Here is a 15,117-nt window from a genome sequence, read left to right as displayed (position 1 = left end):
TATGATTTTCCCACTTTGCTGTAAGGTATCAGGATTAGTTTTGATGGCATTAGAAGATATTAGAATCAAGGACCTAGAATTTCTAAATTCTCCTTCTGGCCTCTACTTCTTTTTTTTCACATGAGTTGCCCAAGAAACTATGTACCCAGAGGTGAGGACAAATTCTAAATTTAAATGTGCCTTAATTATTGTCAGCTGGCTCCCAATTTCCTGTCACAGAGCCCTCATGACAGCTGGGCTAAGCACTTGTCTCAGACTCATGGCTCAAGAGGAGTGTCTGGATCCATTTGTCTCCATCTTCGCTGCAGCTGTCCACCAGAACCAGAGCTGGTGCTCACAAGCAATAGCAGGATTGGAACACATTGCCACAGTGCCTCCATTAAGTAGGAAGTTGGTGCATCTTGTTGTGTGTTTCCCTATGACTAATAAAATTAGCTCTACCTTCTCCTTACAAAGATGAGAGTTGAGGGAGACAAAAAATGAAAGTGGAAGAAAAGAGTTTCCAATGAAAAGAGAGTGGTGTTACAAGCTACCCCCCGTCTAGAGACTGAAGGCTTCACATATATAATATGCTTAATTCAATTCCATGGACAATTTTATTCTATGAAAACTGGAAAGGGAAAAGGGTAGAAGTAAGACATGGTCCTTCTTCTCGAAAGATCTATCAGAAAAATGAGCTGTAACCATAATACAATGCAGTAAGTGCTTTATGTTTTTATAAACCGACTTACATGGGAAATCCAAAGAGACATTTGAATAAGATGTTAAAAGACAAAAATAATTTTAACAAATGAATAGAAAGACAATATATATTGTATGGGAAGTGGGAAAAGGCAGAAAGTGCAATAAGAGTTAAACAAAATACATGATATATATGGTGAGTTCTCTGGCTAGAGCACTGAGGAGTAATGAGGGACATGAGGTAAATATTTAAAAATGATACAAGAAAATTGTGTTGTTGTCAATTTAAGAAGGGCGTTGAGTGTCCTGCCAAGAAATTAAGTGTTTTAATTTTGATAACAATGGGAACCATGGAAGGTTTGGAAGAAAAGAACTTATATGATTAGGTCTGTTTACCAGAAATTATTCTGGTAATACTGTGAAGGATAAATGGATTGGAAGTAATAAAGACAAAAGTAAACAAACAAACAAACGCAAAAACAAAAACAAAAAACAAGAGGGTAATGCAATTGTTGAAAATATAAACTGGAAGAATGGTAGGGGTGATTGCTCCAACAACTCTGATTATTCAGTAGACAGACTATCTGAAAAATAATGGAACGAAAAACATTTTTTCAATAATTTGACATTCTAGAGTTCAAAAAGGTATTAAAGTTGTCCTTATAAGAAAAATCCAAATTTTGTTGAACTTCTTTATATTTTATGAATTTCTTTTTTAACATATCTGTGTTTAGTGAGAGTGTGGCTGCACCCTTATCTTCTCTACGCTTATGGCTTTCAAAGGTCCTACTTACTGATAAAATCTGTTGCCTAGGCAACTTAATGGATTGACACCATCAAATGAGATAAGAAACACAAAGATAGAATAGATTTTAGGAGGAAAAGTTTAGGTTGGTGATTTTAGAGGTTGAGGTAACAGAGAGACTTTCTACTAGAGATGTTCAGTAAGATCTGGCACCTATGAGTTGGGACTGGTCATAGAGACAAATAACTCTGTCTAACATCTGGAGCATATGTACAGAGTACCATCATGTTCATTATTGTTCATAACTGGAACATCTATGAAACAGAAGGTAATGGATAAAATGCAATGGCAAATACTGAAGAAAAGGAAGATTTCTGTTTTGTTGTTTAATGGCATTTGTTTACCTTGTTTTGCTTAATATTTAGGTTGGGAATATTAGGGCTTTATAGGCTCTTGTGGATTAGCCAGCAGTTCAAAGATGTATCATTCAATTTTTTAGCCATTTTTGTTGTGAGAAGCACACCTTTGTGAGTTTTCTGGTTATGATTCATTTTATAGTTGGAAGACAAAAAAAAAAAAAGCATTTGACCAACTAAACCACAAAGAACTAAGATCACACAGTACCCAGTACATAGCAGTTATTCAACAAATAGTTGTTGAATGAAAATTGATGAGATGATAATAATGCCTATTTCACATAGCACTCTCATTAGTTGAATTCAAACTGTGAAGCAACATGGTTTTTCACACTTCTAACTTTAGCTTTTCCTTCTAAAACTCTAAATGGAAAGTTACAATAATAAGTGGGGAAACAAGTCCATTTTTTCCTTTACAGCATGTATTGCAGTATGCATGTCAAGGTTTTAGTTTTCTTGTAGAACGTGGAGATTCATTAACAGAACAGTCAAACACACCTCACACTAATTTTTGTTTTATTTCTAGAATGTATAAAAACATCATTGAAGTTTGTTCTATTCCAGTGACCAAATGAAGTTGTATGGATACATTTAAAAATAGGACACATAAATGAGTTATGCAAACAAGAATAATAATAATAATGATACGTAAGTGACAAGTTCTCTGATAAGTACTTTATATACATTATCTCAGGGTTACTATTATGAGGGCATTCTCAATTTAATATGTAAAACACTAAACACAGAGAGATTAAGTACCATGCCTAAGTTCATACAACTAGCTATAGGAGGATCTCATGTTTGAACCAGCAGAGGGGGACCCTGGATTCCATGCTTTAATCCACCAAAATGTGCTGCACAATTTCATGTCTCATTTGTCAAAAAGAGGATTCTTTTTTCTACCAACCCCAGCAAAAATGAAATTCCAAAATGTTTAGATTTTTTTATAAGGACAACTTTAATATCTTTTTGGAACTCTATAATGTCGGATTATTCAACAAATATTTTGATGCCCCTACTTTGCAGGTAGTCTTACTGTATACTGAATAACCAGCATTGTTGGACCCAGAGCCAACCACCACCACCACTACCACTCTCCCAGTTCATATCCTTGACAGCTACATTAACATCTTAACTGTTTTTTCTATCTTTATCTTGATCACTTTCAATCCATTCTTAACAGTGTTACCAGAATAATCTCTGGTACAGACTTAATTATACCATTTCTTTTCTTTAAAAACTTCCATGGTTCTCATCATCATCAGTGTCTTCCCCTTTGCCCTAGCCACAAACAAAATTCAGGAAATAAACTTCTCGAATTTCTTTCAGCAAATGAAACTGAAACCATAGGACAAGAGTTCCACAAATAAAAAAGTCAATTATTTATAAGTTACAGGAACGTGACTTAAGATTTCAGCCTTATTTTGGAAATTGTTTTACCTGTCAGTAGCACCCACATTTGGCTGTACAAGAGAATAACACTTTTTCTGTTAAAGAATAGACTGTTGCAAACGGCTGTTTGGAAATCATTTTTATAATGTATTAATAACAAAAATGTATAGCTTTATCACAGTTAAAATATATGCTATAAAAAGAAAACAACATAAAGTTCACTTAGAAACTGAAAATCAGCCTCAGGTCTCAGATCCAGAGTCTGACGCAGACAATGGTGAGGCTGAGTGAGGCAGATGTTGCAGAATTGTAGTCCCTGGTAGCAGCCGAACAGCAAAAGGTTCAGTTCACTGCACAGGTGCTTCACTGCATGAAGCTGTATTGGGATAAATGCGTGGAGAAACCAGGGAATTGTCTAGAAAATTGCATTGAAAATTGGTTTTCTAGTTATGTGGCCAACTTCATTGGCACTACTCTTGCTAACACCAGTCTCTTTCCCCAGATTGTACAGAAAGGTAGGCAGTAGACCCTCCCTGGGAGAATGACAGAAGCAGCAAAGAATTTATTATTAAGCAGATTTAAGGGCCAGTGGAGGGAAGTTGTCAACCTACTGTCAGGCCAACTTCAGGCTGTTACCAAGCCTGTTGGTGTTATAAAGTAATAGATCAAATGCTCAAAAGTGAAACTTATTTATTTGAAATTAAGAAATTCCACAATGCATCACAATAGTTATTCAATAATGTGAATTCTCCAACAACAATAACAAAAGAAACTGAAACTCTCCTAATTGCAAGAAAAAATCATTTTAAGCACTTCTATATTATCAAAACAAATACCAAACATAAGACAAATTTGAGATTATGCCATATTATCTGATTATTATATAATTAAATTTTAAATAAATATCATTTTAAAGGACTCACACATTTGAGAAGTTTAAAACTTCTAAATAAATCATAAGTCAAATAACAAATTATGATGCAACTTATATTTGCAGAATTAATGGTAAAGAAAATATTTTCAATCAAAATTTGTAATAGGAAAATGAACTGGTTCTTAGAAGGAAACTGAAAAAATTTTAAATTACTTGAAACAAATTTAAAAACAAATTAACAAACTAAACATAAGTTCAAGAAGTTATAAAAAATAGAGTAAATGATACATGTAAAGATATAATAATAGAAATTAATGATATAGAAAGTAAAGGAACAAAATAGAAAAAATTATGTGCTAGAACAGACAAAATAATAATCTTGTTCTTATAAAGCTTAATAACATTAACAAATCTCTGGCAAGGCTGATTATGTAAAAAAGATAATAGTAATGAACAATGTTAGAAAAAATAGCTCAAAAATGGCAATATTGTTTAAATTAATTCCATACACAATTATATGTCAACAAATTTGGAAGCTTAGAGAAAATGGACAATTTACTATAAGTTAATACAGAAAGAAATAGATTATTTGAGAAAATCCATCTTTTTATTTAAAGTAATTAAATAAAGACCATTCTAAATCAAAGTTTTAGAAGTGTGTTTTCACAGATATTTGAAGAATAGATAATTCCAAAATTATATTGACTGGGTTTTTTTTTTGTGGAAAAGCCTGATAATTATTCCCAATATCCATTTTCTACCTAAAATTTTAGCTGACTATGAACATTCAACTCAAGATTACAATTTCCAAAGATTCTTCCAGGTTATGTGGCTATGTGATTAGTTATGGTCTGTGAGAAACAAACGAAAGTGATGTGTGCAACTTCCAGGTACATTGTTTCAGGATAATATAACCTACCACCAATTCCCTCTTTTCCCCCATCCTCATGAACTAAAATGTCCAGACTTGCTGTGAGTGATGGCAAAAACTTAGGAGAAGGGTAAGCAGCAAAAGAGAAGGAAGAACCTTGGTTGTTGGATGATCTTGTGAAAACTAGAAGCCTGATAACTGCCTTGCTGTTGTACTGCTGTATTTTTGGACTTTATTTTTAGAACATCTTGTTTTGAATGCCAATTAGTATACCTAGTAATTTATTTTATAAAGCATGTATAACTTCGATTTTAAAATCAGATTAGAAGAGTAAAAGAAAGAAAACTTCGACTTTTCTGACTGATATAGAATCAAAAGTTCTAGATAAAATGTAAGTTCACTGAATTCAATAACATATAAAAATATTAATTCATAACAACTATGTCTATGTTTTGTTTCAATAATGCAAAGATAGTTTAATACTATAAAATTTATTAGAGCAATTCACCACATTACACATTAAATAGAAAAATGTGTAAAATTGTATCATATACGAAAAATACTTACATTTGGTAATATTTGTCATCTCTTTGTGATGAAAATTATAATAAAGCTGAAATAGATTGGAGAGTTTTTAATCTGATAAGGGACACGTACCAGAATTGTACAGAAAATGAGAAGTTTACATGTAAAATATTAGAAGCCATTTTCTCTAAAGTTAGAAAGAAAATAAAGCCCAATATTTCTATTAGCAGTGAATAAAGGAGCCTTTCATACATTAAGTCATGAAAAAGAAACACACATTATAAGAATGTGAAATAATTTTTAAACTATTATTTACTTTTAATATAAATATTTATTATGTAAATAAATTGTGGCATATTAGAAATTGATTTTATAACAGGTAAAAGGAAGATATTAGAATTTTTTGTCTAACATGGATTAATCTCAGAACACCTCCATTTGTTATTCACTTGAAATTTTTTGAGTACAAATTCTACCTTATGGTTTAGGCACTGGGATAAGGTACAGTGGAGAATAGTATTTGAAAACCTGAAAAGCAATACTATATTTTTCTCATGAATACACCTATGAACAGTAAACACATAAAGGGATTCCTGGGAACTATAAACACTGAATGAGAAGAGGGTTACTATTCTGTGGAGAGGAATGGTCATGTGGGTGGATACCCTGAGGACTACACTAAAATGAGGCGTATCTAAATCTATATCTATCTATCTATCTATCTATCTATCTATCTATCTATCTATCTATCTATCTATCTCTATCTATCTATTTATCTATTTATCTATCTATCATTCTATATCTATCTATCATTCATTCTATATCTATCTATCTGTCTATTATCTATCATCTAATCTAAATAATAATGATATACATATTTAAAACTGTTAAGATTTAACATAGCTATAGATGAGTTCATTATCAACACATTATTTTCTAAAATTTGAAAAATGGTTAAACTACATTACTGTGAATGTATGAAAAAAATTAAAGACTGATGACTTGATTTTTCATCTCAAGATATTCAAGAAAGGAATGTTACCCTGGGATACCCATTGGTATCTAGCCAGCCATCTAGATATAGGCTGCCTCTTGTCTTATGTTTGATTTATTTTTTAGTTGTAAGATGCCAGACTCCCATGTTGAACTCTAAATGTTTTTTCCTACTATTGAAGTTTTGGAGTGTAATGCTTAAATGTTTAAGAGTAGCCAGATGTTGACATTTAAATTGCAGCTCCATTATTTTCTATCTATGTAATTTATTGTAAACCAGATTAAATAATTTAACCATTCTGGCTTCAACTTTCTCCTCTGAAAATGCGGATAATAGTAATACTTGTGAGCAGGGTTTTAAGTTATTGGATTCTCTCTTTATGCTCAATACAACATAATAATGAATTTTAATTTTTAATAAAGTTTCTGCCTGGCACATAATAACTGCTCAGTGAATGGTGGTTGATTTTAAAAATAAAGATTAGTATGGAGGTTAAGCAAATAAGCTACACAATTAGGTTGCTATGCTGAGATCTTGGCTCTGTCTCTCTCCAACTTTATGACCTTGTGTAAATTACTTTCTTCTCTGGGTTCCAAATTTTCTCATCTATAAAAAGATGGTAATTGTATCTACTTCCTAATATTGTTCTTTGGCTTCATATGTTAGCAAAAGAACTAATGCATGTGATATTGTAGATGACATAGAGGAAATTTTTTTGAATGAGGGAACGATGTGATGAGAATGGTGTGTTAGGAAGATACTTTTAGCAGTATTAGGTTAATAGAATAGGGCTGGGAGCAGAGTGAAAAATATTATTATGAGGAACTATAAAGGTAAATTGCATTTATTATTATTTTAACATACACTCATTTGTCCATACATATTTATTTGTATATACACACAATCTGATATTCTCTTCTTAGCAACTTACCGGAGAGCTAAAATTTCATTTCACCCTGATATGCATATTCTACACATACACTCCTCATCTCCCCTCTGAGTAACTTATTCTTAAAGCTAACTTAATCTCTAGGTCTTTAATTTTATATGGATTGTTGAATAATTAAAATATCATTCCTGAGTATAGGTAGTGGAAATGTGCACTTCTTTTCTTAATTCTAATTATTTGACATTTAAACTGACTTCAAAGTGATATACAGCTGGGTTTACCTCTACAACACCTGTATTTGAATTACAAAATTTCAACCTAGAAAAAAGGGTGAATTTTTTATGTTGTTTTTAATATTAATTTTTAGAATTTAAAATGAAAGAAGAAAACACATTAAACTTGGAAAACACAGAGTAACTTGTCTATTGTCTTCAGTCGATTAATATGTGATCATTATAAAATGTTATAAAATGCTTAAAAAGATACCAGAATTAACTACTGTATACATTTTCTTAGGAATCCTTCCAGGTAATTTTAATGTCACTAGTAGTATAGTGTGTGTGTGTGTGTGTGTGTGTGTGTGTACAACATATAGCCACATGATCTGTATTTATTGTTCACATAAATTGTATTCTACTAAATATTCTGCTCTATATATCTGCAATTTTTGGCTTAACAATGTGTCTTGAACATTTTTTTACATCAGTATATAAAGATATACTCTAAAAATATACAGTATTTAGAATTCTGCCTAGAAAGTGTGTCATAATTTATGATGGATTTTTAAGTAATTTTCAAATTTTCACTGTTGTTAACAGTGTTGCAGTTAATATCCCTGAACATATATCTTTGTACATGATGAAAATTTATCAGTGAAATTGATTCTTTGAACACAGAGGTAACTCATGCTAATTGTTTTCAAATATAAATTGTTATTAATGTGCAAAAAAATGCAAGTTCAATTATCTGAAAATTTAATAACTTTCACTAAAAGTTTTATTTATCTTTCAAGCAGAAAAAAAAAGTAGATAATATAATTGACCCCTGCCTAGTCTGAGGCGATGAATATGACATTTGTTCTCAATTATTAATTAAACACACATGAAACCTTTTAGGTAAGTGGGTGATATGGTTATTATTGGATGTGTTGTTTATTTACAACAAAGGCATATTTAAAGCTTTAGATTAAAATTCTAAAAACGATTTTAAACTAGTAGTGGTATTAATTGTGCTAAGGCATGGATTCTGGGGGAAGCAACTGGGAAAGAATGAAAGTGACCTAAACTACAACAAAGTCACATACTTCCATCATTACTCTAACTCCATTACTCAGACCATTGCACTGGGGCTGGGAGAGCTACAAAACAAACAAAACAAAACACAAACACAAACAGAAAACAAACAAAAAGTCCTTGGTATTTTCTGAAGATATGCAAGTGAAAGGGTTATATCTTATTCATCCATTATTTTTTTTTACTCAAAACCATTTATTCACCAACTACCATATACCAAGCTCATTTACAAGCAGTGAGCATACAGTTTTGAACAAAATTAACATCCCTGACGTCACAATACTCTCCTTGGATCTGCCATTTATCCACCATAGTAATTTTTTTCTTGAATGTTTTGGTATATTATACTCTTTACCCACTATTTCCACTGTCATTATTCTAGCTCAAGATCATTATCATTTTATTCCTGAACTACTGCATTTTTCACTCTGCTCCCAGCCCTACTTTATTAATCTAATATTGCTGAAAGTGTCTTCCTAACACACCATTTTTATCACGTTGTTCCCTCATTCAAAAAACATTGCTTTTGTGTCATCTACAATGCCACATGCATACACTTTCATATTTTCCCAAGTCTGTCTGTCAACTTGTTGATAGGTGCCCTTGAACCCTCCAACACACACATACAAGTTTCCCATTTCAATAAGTACAGGCTCCTTATGGATTCTAGGAATTTTCCTCAGACCTTTTTGCTCTTAAATCATAGATGAAAGTCTTGTTTCCATTAGATTTCCTCCTAAATTCTTCTCATAATTTAAGACTCAAATTAAACCCTAACCTTACAAATTTAGTTATGTCGTGCCTGTTGTATGACAGACACTAAATTAAGTACTGGAGATAAAAGTAAATACGGTGTTATCACTCAGTGATAGACATAAGCAGACAATAATAACATAAAATGACAAATCTAGTGAAGACATATGGAATTAAAGAGATAGTTATCCAATTTAATAAGAAGTATGAGTAGAGGTATGTCTTCTTGAAAGAGGAATGCTCAAGAAGAATCGTAAGGGATTATTAGGAGGAGTTAACCAAATGAAGGGAATAGAAAAATTCCAAGCAGATAAGTAAATCTGAGCAAAGGCACTGGTAGAATAAACAGCACAGCATATCAATATGTTTACAAAGAACTCCATATTGCAGAAGAGAAAATTATGAGGTAGATAGTCACATAAGATTATGACAAAGACATTGAGTAAATGATGTGGAACCATCGGCAAGTTTTGTTGAGGAAGTGATGTGACTAGAAGTGAATTTGTATGCGTTCTTGTGCCCATTGTGAGAGGATGGGTTGAGTACATTGTCCCAGAAGAGGGCGATCATTGCAATAATCTACACTTGCCTTAAAAAGTATAAGTTGTTATGGAAATGAAGAAACTGATTCAAGATTATTTAGAAGGTAAACTGTAACTTGGCTATGAGAGCTAAAAAAAGAAAAGCCCCAGTTTCTATTTTAGGTGATAAATGAATGATGTGGTCTCAGTCAACAACTATAGTAAGAGGAGCTTGTTTGAGGGGGAAAGTGATGTATTCAACATTAGGCAAAATTTTTAAATTATTTGTTTATATCCTGACTTGTTCAAAAGGATTTAGGTCAGTGAACGAAACTAGTTTCCAAAGGATGACCAGGTGGAGACAACCAGTAGGTTCTGGGACCATTACATAGGTAGAGAGAGATAGCCATATTATTTACATAATACCACCAAGACTATTAGAGAGTGCTACTTCTTATGGTGGCAATCAACATCTTGAAAGCTGATTCATTCAAGGAACTGCAGGAAGTAGAACCAATGTCAGTTAATGGGTACCACCTTGGAGAATATCAACATTTAAGAAGAATGGCAGCAGAATTCATGGAATAAGCCAATAAGGAGTGCCCAGAGATAATGTAAACTGATTAAAGACAGTCGAAGTTTCAAGACAAAAGGAAAAATAAACTTTGTCAGATGCAACAGAAACATCTGTACAATAATTTCCACTGAACATCACAATTAAGATTTTTATTTAAGAGCCCTTTCAATTAGGTGGTGACAGTAAAAACCAGACTTTGGTCTACAAAGAAATAAATAGAATGAAGTATATATAACTTGATTCCACATTCAAAAAATAAGAGTGACAAAAAAAGAAGAGACTGATATAAGAACATAGTGTGGTTGGAAGTTTGGAGAAGTAGGTCCAAGATGTTGGCATAGGTGGATGTCGAGTTCATTCCCTTCCAAGAACACATGAAGTGTACACCTGCATTAAGAGCAATTCCTCCTGAAAGACAACTGTGAATTGATTGAACCGCTGCACAAGTAAGAAAGAGAGATCACAGAAAAAAGGTTAGAGAACCACGAGAGCTCTCTGGGAGCTGAGGGAACAACCCAGGACCATAAGAACCAGTGAGCACCATTGTTTACATTTTCCCTATATGTAGATAGGGGGCCAGAGATCTATCCAGGTTCTCTAGCCAACTTGCAGGGTATGCTAGCACATCCCAAGCCATCCCTGTTGGAGGTAGATCCAGCAGAAACAGGAGGGCACCATAACATGCATACGTGAGGACCCTCCAACTGGAGATTGATCCAGAAGGTATGATGGGGTGCTGCTTCTCACAGACACTGGGGTGCATGCATTTGGTGTCTCCTCTGCTTTGGAGAGATACCCTGTCCAGACAAAAATATGAATATGGTGGAGCACTACTGCATGCACACATGGGGATGTCCCGCACAAAGAAAGTGCAGAGCTAGCAAAACTCTGTGGTACGTGTATGAAGGACTGCTCCATGCATAGTGAGTAGGGTGCTGCTAAGCACAAGCTGGGCTGCCCCACCTACAGAAAGTGCAGAATTAACAAAATACTGCTGTGTGTGCATACATGGCTATCCTATCCAGAGAAAGGGCAAATCTACTAGGGCTTTCAGAGATAAGAATGCAGAGCAGTCTCCCCTGCTATGTTCTAACAATAGAGAGTTAAAGCAACAGAGTACACTAAGGGATCAACCAGAAGCAAAATCTTTATCAGACAGCTTCATCCAGATTAGAAGAGCAAGGAAGTATGCACACAACAGGCTGCCCCACCTGAAGTCACTTCTATAGGAGAGATGTCACACCAGACACTGCTTGGGCCCTCCCTGATTACAAGTGGCTTGCCAAAAATATATATTCGACACATCGTCTGCAGAGAGGCAAATTTTTCAAGACTGGGCAAAATAGCTATTCTATCCAACTCATAGGAAAAAATATAGAAAATTAAACAAAATGGGGAGACAGAAGAATATATCCTAAATGAAGGAACAAGAAAAAATTCAAGAGAAAAACCCTAATGAAACAGAGATAAGCAATTTTTCTAATAAAAAATATTCAAAGAATTGGTCATAAGGATATGTAATAAATTTGAGAGTAGACTAGAGGAACTTGGAGAACACTTTAACAAAATTATACATAATAAAGAACTAATCAGAGAAGAAAAATGTAATAATTGAAATGAAGAATACATTAGAAGGAATCAATAAAGGATTAGTTAATACAGAAAAATGGGTTAGCATCCTGGAAGACAGAATAATGGAAATAACCCTTTCAGAACAGCAAAATAAGAGAAAAAGAAAAATTTTTAAAAATGAGGATAGAATAAGAGATTTCTGGGAATACATCAAGCACTCCAACATTCATATTTTTGAGATTTCAGAAAGAGAAGAGAGAAAGGGGCAGAAAGAATATTTAAAGAAATAATGGCTGATAACTTCCCTAATCTGAAGAAGGAAACAGACATTCAGGTCCAGGAAGCACAGAGAGCTGCAAACAAGATGAACTGAAAGAGATTCAAACTAAGACATAGTGTAATTAAAATGGCAAAAGTTAAAGATAAAGATACAATCTTAAAGGCAGCCAGAATGAAAAATGAAAAACAAATCATATACAAGGGAATCCTCAAAAGGTTATCAGCTAATTCCTCAGAAACAAACTTTACAGGCCAGAAGAAAGTAGCAAAATATATTTCAAGTGCTGAGAGAAAGGAGTCTAGAACTTAGAATACTGTATTTGACAAGGTTATCATTAAATTGAAGGAGAGATAAAGAGTTTCCCACACAAGCAAAAACTAAATGAGTTAACCACAACTAAACCAGCTTTACAAGAAATGTTAAAGAGTTTTCTTCATGCAGAAAAGAAAGGACCATAAGCAGGATTAGGAAAATAAAAAAGAGAAAATATCTCGCTGGTAAAGGCAAATATACAATAATCACGGTAAATTAAAAACGTAAAAAGCAGCTATTGTGGGAGAGAAAGTTAAAATGGCATAGATGATATAGGCTTTGTTCATCTGCTCTTATGATCACATCAAAGTTCTGATGGAAACATGGAGCGAACAGCAAGCAGAATAACCTGAGATCTATATGAATAAGCACTACAACAAGGGAGAGAAATAAGAAATCACCCAGCAACAAGAGGAAGAAAAAGATGGCAGATGGCAGAAGTATGGTGGAGTGAGAGATGTACCCAAATCTCTCCCCTTGAAATAACAATAAGCTGAACATCTAAAATGCAACAACAACAACAACAACAACAAAACACTCAACCTGCATGTAAACACGTCTGAACTAGAGATCTGTGAATATGAGCTACCATGGGCCAGAAATGAGGGAGTTGGGTGTTAGACTGGGAGAAACAAAAAGGCTGCCTATGACATCTGGAGTTCCCTGCAGGAAGAGGGGAAAGGGAGAAAGTACAGTGGGTTCCCTGAACAGCCCTGCCTGAAAACTGTGAGCTCCACACAGTAGCAGTGCCCAGGGATCAAGGCAGAAAGTGAAGAAGTGGGGATGCCAGAGAAGCAACAGTTGATTATTACCAGCTGCGGTTGTAAAACACAGGCTGAACTGCAGCACCCATCCCCCAACTTAGAAGACACTTCCCCCCATATCCTCCAAGACCAAACAATGTAGAGCCCCAGGGCAGTTTAAGCAAACGATACTAAAACTGTCACTAACACTGACAAAGACTTAGATTAAGGGTAGTGAATGTGACTGAATATTTATAGGAAAAAAAAGCCATTATTAAGACTTTATATAAAGCAGGATACAAGAAGCTTTGATGCCACCTACTGGAAACCAAAAGAAAAATACCCTCTTAGCAATAGACTAAAGAGAGATCTTTCTATAATTTTTTCTGGGGGAGGGGGGTAAAGCAGAATACATTTCCATTAATCCCCAGATGGATAAATAATCCATTAAAAACCATGAACAACCAAAGACTTCAGCATCTCAGAAAGAAAGAAAAAAAAATCCAGAAAATAAGCTTACAGACATAGAAATATGCAATTTAAATGACAGAGAATTCAGGATGGTACTTCTGAAAAAACTTAGTGAATTCCACAATGAGTCATATCAACAATTTTAGGAATTGATAAAACAATTAGATAAGAAGAATGAGTTCTTTAGAAGGAGATTGAAACCCTCAAAAAGAACCAAATAGGACTTCTGGAGATGAAGAACACACTGAAAGAGGTGAAAAAGAAATAACAAGCTTGAGAAATAGTGTTGACCAAATGGAAGAAAAGATCAATGATATTGAAGATAGAAATCTAGAAATAAAGCAGAAGGAAGAAGAGAGAAACTGAAGAATGAAAAATAATGAAGGGAAAATATAAGAAGTTGCTGATACCATCAGAAGAAGAAATGTATAAATAATGGCTATTATTAAAGGTGAGGAAAAGGAGCAGGGATTAGAAAGCATTTTCAGACAATAGTTGATGAGAATTTCACATATCTAAGGAAAGAACTGGAGGTTGGAATTCAAGATGTCAATAGGACACCCAATTATCTCAACCCAAAAAGGTCTTCTCCAAGACACACTATATTAAAATTATCAAAAATCTATGACAATGAAGAAATTCTCAGGACAGCCAGGGAAAAGATGATAACATATAAAGGAAAACCCATTATTTATCATCAGACTTCACAGCACAAACCTTACAAGCAAGAAAGAAGTGGAATCAAATATTAAAACTATTATGCAAAGGACTACCAGCCAAGAATAATCTATCCAATTTAGCTCTCCTTTAGATATAAAGGACAAATAAAGACCTTTCCAGACATACAAAAATTGAGGGGATTCTCCACTATGAAGCCTGCACTACAGGAAATACTGAAAGAGGTCAGCTCACCTAAATCAAAATGCCTATATATATATATATATATATGTGTGTGTGTATATATATATGTGTGTGTGTATATATATGTGTGTGTGTATATATATACACACATATATACACACACATATATATACATATATATATGTATATATATAAACTATCCTCTGCATATTTATAATGGTAACCACACACCAAAGATTCAGACCTAAAGTACATAATATAAAACAAGAAGAACCAGAGGTTAACCCCACAAAAGCCAACCAAAATAAAGAAAACAGAAACACGAGGATAAGGGAGAAATGCAAACAC

General features: G+C 33.6%; 1 pseudogene; it reads left to right on the top strand.

The window, feature by feature from the left end:
* The first annotated feature begins 3,469 nt into the window (after positions 1 to 3,469).
* On the top strand, positions 3,470 to 3,760 carry LOC118611961 (annotated as a pseudogene).
* Positions 3,761 to 15,117: the final 11,357 nt, after the last annotated feature.

Source organism: Rousettus aegyptiacus, unplaced genomic scaffold (assembly GCF_014176215.1).
Source record: "Rousettus aegyptiacus isolate mRouAeg1 unplaced genomic scaffold, mRouAeg1.p scaffold_m13_p_15, whole genome shotgun sequence".
Lineage (NCBI taxonomy): Eukaryota > Metazoa > Chordata > Mammalia > Chiroptera > Pteropodidae > Rousettus > Rousettus aegyptiacus.
The sequence above is the reverse complement of the archived record's forward strand: the minus strand, read 5'-3'. Positions and strand labels throughout refer to the sequence as shown.